At 37.9% G+C, this 6,107-nt stretch overlaps 1 protein-coding gene across 2 annotated transcripts in view; it reads right to left on the minus strand.

Moving 5' to 3' along the window:
• The window catches only part of LOC145787399 (disintegrin and metalloproteinase domain-containing protein 9-like), a 64,130-nt gene extending 62,443 nt beyond the window's left edge, over positions 1-1,687 (minus strand). For both annotated transcript variants that reach the window (XM_082599139.1, XM_082599138.1), the window contains exon 1: positions 1,569-1,687. The gene's annotated coding sequence lies outside the window, so the exon portion shown is untranslated. The remainder of the gene's footprint in view (positions 1-1,568) is intronic.
• Between the last annotated feature and the right edge of the window lie 4,420 nt (positions 1,688-6,107).

Genomic DNA, 6,107 nt, shown 5'->3' on the forward strand with positions numbered 1-6,107 from the left:
CAGTCGTTATCTCCGCCTGCGGCAGATTGCGCATCAGCATGGCTCATTTGCTTCCAAGAGTGGCGATTTTGAGCCAACTCGCCCAGTGTCGTCAAGTTGAGTCCGGTCCATGATTGAATGTTGTCTTGCCATCGTTTTGGTTGTCTGCCACGTTTTCTTTTTCCTTCTACTTTGCCTTCTGTGCAAACTTTGCTGATTCCGAATTGTGATCTTTTAGTGTGGCCGAACAGTTTTAAAACTTTTGATTTTATTGCAATTGGATGTAGTTTTGTCATGGTTAGAAGATCTTCTATTTTCGTGTGATCAAGTAACCTTTTGTTGGTCATGCTTCTCATGATGTGATTTTGGAAGGTAGTGAGTTTTTTCATTGTTGATGATGTCCAATTTACGCATTCTAGACCGTACAGCACAACTGGTAAAACGTAAGTGTTGAAAATTTTTGCTTTCAGTATGATTGGGAGTCTATTTGGATGTTAGAATCTTTTTGTTCTTTCCAGTGGATGGAAACAGTGAAATCTATGGGTACCTTTTATTGTGGTTGATTTTATGTACCTCTCTTCCATTTCTCTATGCGAGGCTGGGGTTATACCCATGATCCCTCACTTGTGACTGCGGACACCCTTGGTAAAACCATGGAACATCTTTTGGAATGCCCAAACCTGAAATCAAAGTGCAGTGGACAAGACCTGGAAGATTTGAGTTCAACAGCAGAGCAAGTGCCTGCGTGATGCTTTGGGCATCAATTGTTTGACACACGAAAAGAAGAATATAGCTGTCTATAGTATATGCAGTGTAGATAGTGTAATACAGGGTTGTAATTTTTATCCTAGTACTCTTGTAATTTGTAAAGGAATTCGAAAGTTGATTATGACATTGCTCAACCAAGCCAATGTTTCGTCTAAGATTTTGACTAACGTCCAAGAGCACACCATTTCACGTTTAGAGGGAGGACTAAACCAAGCTCCTTTTTTAATGCTAAAAGTTTGAGTGAAGTTTTCTACATAAAATAATAATATATTAACGCTGTAGTGGAACTGTATTTTTCAGTTCTTACATGCACAATAATTGTAAAACCAATATAAAAATGAAAAAGTATATAAGGAATATGATACAATTTTTACATTTTACTGTATGTTTTTTCCAGATGGCATAATTGTAAGATAAACATTAATAAACAAGAAGATCTTTTGGATTCAGATTCCTCTCACCAAGATCTTTCATATGACACCTCATTTGTCAAAATCGGAGTTGGCAGCACAGTGATATTAGCAAAAAACCATACCGTTCCGCTTCAGTAATTTTCAACGACGTTCATTATGTTTTGTTCCGGTTAAGTGATTTAATGTTGTTCAATATTTTTTTGACTATACTAACTTGTCAAGTGCAGGTCAAAGTATAAAACTGCCAAAAATAAATGATATTTGTTGAATCAAATCTGACTTACAAACGTTTAAAGTTAGTTGTGGAATATTTTTATGAAATTTCACGATTGAGCAAACACCAAATTAGCCATAATTTAAACACCTATAACTTGGTTATATGTGGTCCGATTTCAAAAAAATTTTTACCTTTGAAATCAGAGTGAAGATTTCTTTAAACACACAAAGTAGCAACTTATTTGGCGGCTATGCCAAACTGGCCTGGATGATTTGACATGGAATTACCCGGAAGCTACTAGTCATTAAACAGTATTTGGAATTTCACAAGACTGCACACAATTTTATCAGATATTTAAAGCACCCTACATAAAAATACAAATAGCTTTTGATGAACAAGACAAAAGTGAAAGAAATATATAAAACTTGAATGTTCGGTCACAGATTAGGCCTATATTTATACATCAAAAGATCCCAACTAGAAAAGTTAGTTTTGCTTTGAAAAGGGCAGCTTTTAGGCTACTGTACTCTAATAGTTAATATGCATTCAAATTCAGACTTGTCCGGCCGTAAAATTAACGCGAGCACGAGTCCAAACCTACCCAATAAATCCCTGTCAATGCTAACTGTCTATAACTATAAAATAAGTAGCATCACCACTTTATGGATGCAATGTTGGGCACAAGCGACCTTTCTGGCATCAGCACTATCGGAGTAGTCACTATAGAACAGCAAGCATTGTGTTTTGCTATCCATACAGGTGTAGACTCCACACTAGCTATCAAGACTTCTTCTGGAGCTGGTACGGTATATGATACAATGCTGTTTTTCTTTGAAACTTTACTTGATATAACTTATCACCAGATTTCTACAAAAACATCAGTGTAGCCTATCAGGCATTTGTTGATTTAGATCTCATTCTAATTTAGTTTTGATAGTTTAGGTTTTTGAATCTTTAGTATTGGACTGGCAAAGCCTTGACGCAGGGCTGATTACTGAGATAGACAAAGTAAAGTTTTTGATTGTGTTGAAGAGTGGTTGCTGGGACAATATTCCATGCATTAGGTGCCATTAAATGGAGAGCAGCTTTTAGAATGCATTGCTCAAGCACACACCCCGAGAGTCAAACCAACACCCTTCGATTTTGAAGCTTCTACGTTCATGAAGTTATGCGCTAACCAACTGAGCTATCGAAGCGGGATGGAATGTACATCAAAATCATTAATACCCTAGTGAATACAGTCCATTCTGTCTCAGTCAAACTACACTAGCTTGCTGCTATTAATGCTGTTTCAACCACTGAAAAGTTATTGCCCAAACCAATGCATACCGCAGTTCATTTGCAAAGCCAAAGCTTGTAAACAAATAACATGTCAGAAGCAGAGCTGCCAGAGCCTAAAAACTTTTCAAGAAAAAACAGGTTTCAAACCAGCTAAAAATCCCAAAACCAGTAGCCTACAGTAACATTTTTTGCAAGTAGCCCTAAAATTACTCAAAGCATATAGCCATTTTACGTAAACTAAACTGATCAAAACGCTTGGAAAAACAAGCTTCGTTCATCTTTGTGGGTTTCGTTTGTCGCCTGCGGCTTGGTTTCACAGAACTCACCCTAACGTGGTCTGAGTGATTACTGATGCACCTGATTATCGTACACTCTGTAAATCTCAGCACTCAATATTTCACTCAAGTTAATCGTAAAATCATTGTTTTAAACGCATAAGTAACATTTTCAAAAGAACCCAAAATAAACGCCACTCACCGAATCGAAAAATAAAACGCCAGGCAAGGTTAAAAGGACTCAGAAGCTAACGCCACACAGCAATTGTTGTCAGATTCATGGTCAAGAGCGCTAATTTTCCATCCTGGCTTTGAATGCACTGCAAATCTTTTGCTAAACGAGTTCTAGAAAAGAATTTCTTGCGAAAAAGACTTGAAAATGCTTTTCTTATGGAAGTTGAATAAAAAAAATTCACAAAAGTTTGTCTGGTTCCAAGATTAAAAACCATGACTCCGTCTCCAGATATCTCTAAATGTCACTCTTTCTATTTTCCGCTGTATTTTTATCGCACTGGCTGCCGTTTTCCATGCGCAAGCTGGTTGCAAATTTCTTCAGCTACGCATTGCTGTATTTGTTCTCTTTTTGTTTCACTGCTACGAGCAGTCATTCGCGAGAGATCAAGAGTGCCGTTTGTTTATCTGCTTTGTGATTTCTTTTGGAACTTTGTAGCAGAGGAAAGAGGCTGTGTGTTGAGGATTTTGGATTGACCTGTTGATAGACGGAACCAAAAGTTCTTACATTTCTGCAGTTTTAGACTTTGTTATTTATGGAGGTTTAAAAGTGTTCTTTTATAGTAAAAAATGGCGCTGAAAACTGATCCCGTTGAATTGCTGTTCGAAAATAGGATCGAATGCATTGCGCTAGCCTACATCACATAATTCACCAAGAAGCGCTTGCCGAAAGAAAATGATGGTTACCATGCAAAGTATTGTCAAAAAGGTAGGGGCAGTAGCCTACATTACAAAAAAGTTAGTCTATTTCGGGGTGGCATCCTAATTCATTCACAAGGGATCGAATATTCGTGTCGTTTTTGAAGGAGATCGAAGCTGACTTGATTGACGGTTAGGCTAAGTATCAAACGGTTAAGCGCAGGACAACGTTCAAATATTTTTTAGCAGCGTAAATATATATATAGTTTTTGTAATCTTGATAAGATTGCAGTGCTTAATTACACACCATTGACATACTGCTGGACAGAAATGCTCAGTGGTGCAGTGATGTCATGAACACAAAAATCTGTCTACAGCTCGCACTGCAAATGCAGCCTATGCCTGTACACTAGGGTGTTTCATTTTTTCACCATTTTTGAAATTCAAAATGCCTGGGGTCCCATCTGGTGGTATTTGGGGTAAAAAGTTTACACCCCAAATTTTTTTCAATTATGACGTCATATTGAGGTGGTCCACGAGGTTTGAAATTTTTGGGCTTCAAAATCTCGAAATTTGGCCGTATCTCCGGAACCGCTCATCATAGATCGACAAAATTAGTATCAAAATGCGCAGAAGGGTCGGTTTCCTATACCTGATGTAAAGAATATTAAGGTCTATCTGCTTCAAAAAAAAAGTTATTTCAAAAAATCTGATTTTCGGTGTATTTTCTCCTGATGAACAGAGATCAGGTGATCAAGATAAAAGTTTTTCTGTATTTTTCTATCTTGGTAGCTGCTATTGCGTAATAATAGTCCTTGTTCGTTTTGCAAGAGATGAAATGGTAATTTGAAGGTACCGGTATTACAGTACTATTATAATATTAATGTAACTGTTGAGGAAGAGGTAGGCTATGCTGCTCACCTGCTTTAGATTAAGTGTCATTATGGCATTAAGGTCAGGTATTAGTAAGTTGATGCAAAACTTCAAGGTATTGGAGATAAATGTGCTTCCCCTGAATTCAGACATAGTCAGTCACTATTTTTACTTGAGGAAGAAAGTAGCCGAAACTAATCCTGAGTTTTTTAAGAAAATACCTCATTTCCAAAATGTAAAAGATGAACTGCTGAAAGATGTAGTTGGCATATGGAACAAAGCTGGTCTTCCAGTGCTTAGCAAACAGAGAAACCTAGCACTTCTAGCATACAATCTGCCAAAGCATCGGCACTACTATGTTTGAAACAGAGAAAAAGAAATGAAGTAGCTAGATGTCTACACAGTAGCGAAAGCGACTCTGATGGTGACATGAATTGGGAAGATGATAAGGAATACGAGCCTCTGAAACCAGCTGTTTGGGGAAAAGTGTACAAGAAAGTATATTATTTTTCCATAAATGATAGAAGTTGTGTACTTGCTGATCGTAGGATGACTTCGGTACCCCAGCAGTCAGATCTTATGAGGTCGGTTCTTGGAAAAGATCAAGTAGCTGCAATGCTGCATCACCTTCGACAGTATACCGCCAACGACAAAAAAACGAGAGAAAAATCTCTGATGGAAAGTGAGAACCTTCTCAACTCAGCTTCTGCCATGCAGTTATGTTATGATGGGCGCGTTGTCGATAAAATAGATCGATACGTTTTCTTGGGCCAACTTGTTGATGATAATGGCATGAAGCACGAAAGTGTGCTTGCTGTTAAATCTTTTCCTAAAAGTGTGTTGGTCACTGCAGAACTGATTTTTGGCACCATCATCCAGGAGGCTTGCAGAGTTCACCTATCCCAAGTATATTCAGTCATGGCTGATACGACTGCTCTCAACACGGAAAAAAGTCCGGAGTCAATACTCGACTGGTCAATTATTTTAATAATGAAGTTGGTCATGATATTCATACCCTTTAATGCATGTTCTACATAAACGAAATATATCTTTCCCATGTCATTTCTTTTGTGGACGGTGCCAAGAAGAGTCCCGGAGCAATGCAACATGAGGCTTTGCTTAACCAGATAGCAAGACTAGGCAAGCCCAGTACTGAAACCTTAACACCAACTATTATTCCGCAATAACAGCTTCTCAGAGTGCAAAAATACAGAAAAACTTTTATCTTGATCACCTGATCTCTGTTCATCAGGAGAAAATACACCGAAAATCAGATTTTTTGTAATAACTTTTTTTCTGAAGCAGATAGACCTTAATATTCTCTACATCAGGTATAGGAAACCGACCCTTCTGCGCATTTTGATATTAATTTTGTCGATCTATGATGAGCGGTTCCGGAGATACGGCCAAATTTCGAGATTTTGAGGCCCA

Source organism: Aplidium turbinatum, chromosome 18, assembly GCF_918807975.1.
Source record: "Aplidium turbinatum chromosome 18, kaAplTurb1.1, whole genome shotgun sequence".
NCBI lineage: Eukaryota > Metazoa > Chordata > Ascidiacea > Aplousobranchia > Polyclinidae > Aplidium > Aplidium turbinatum.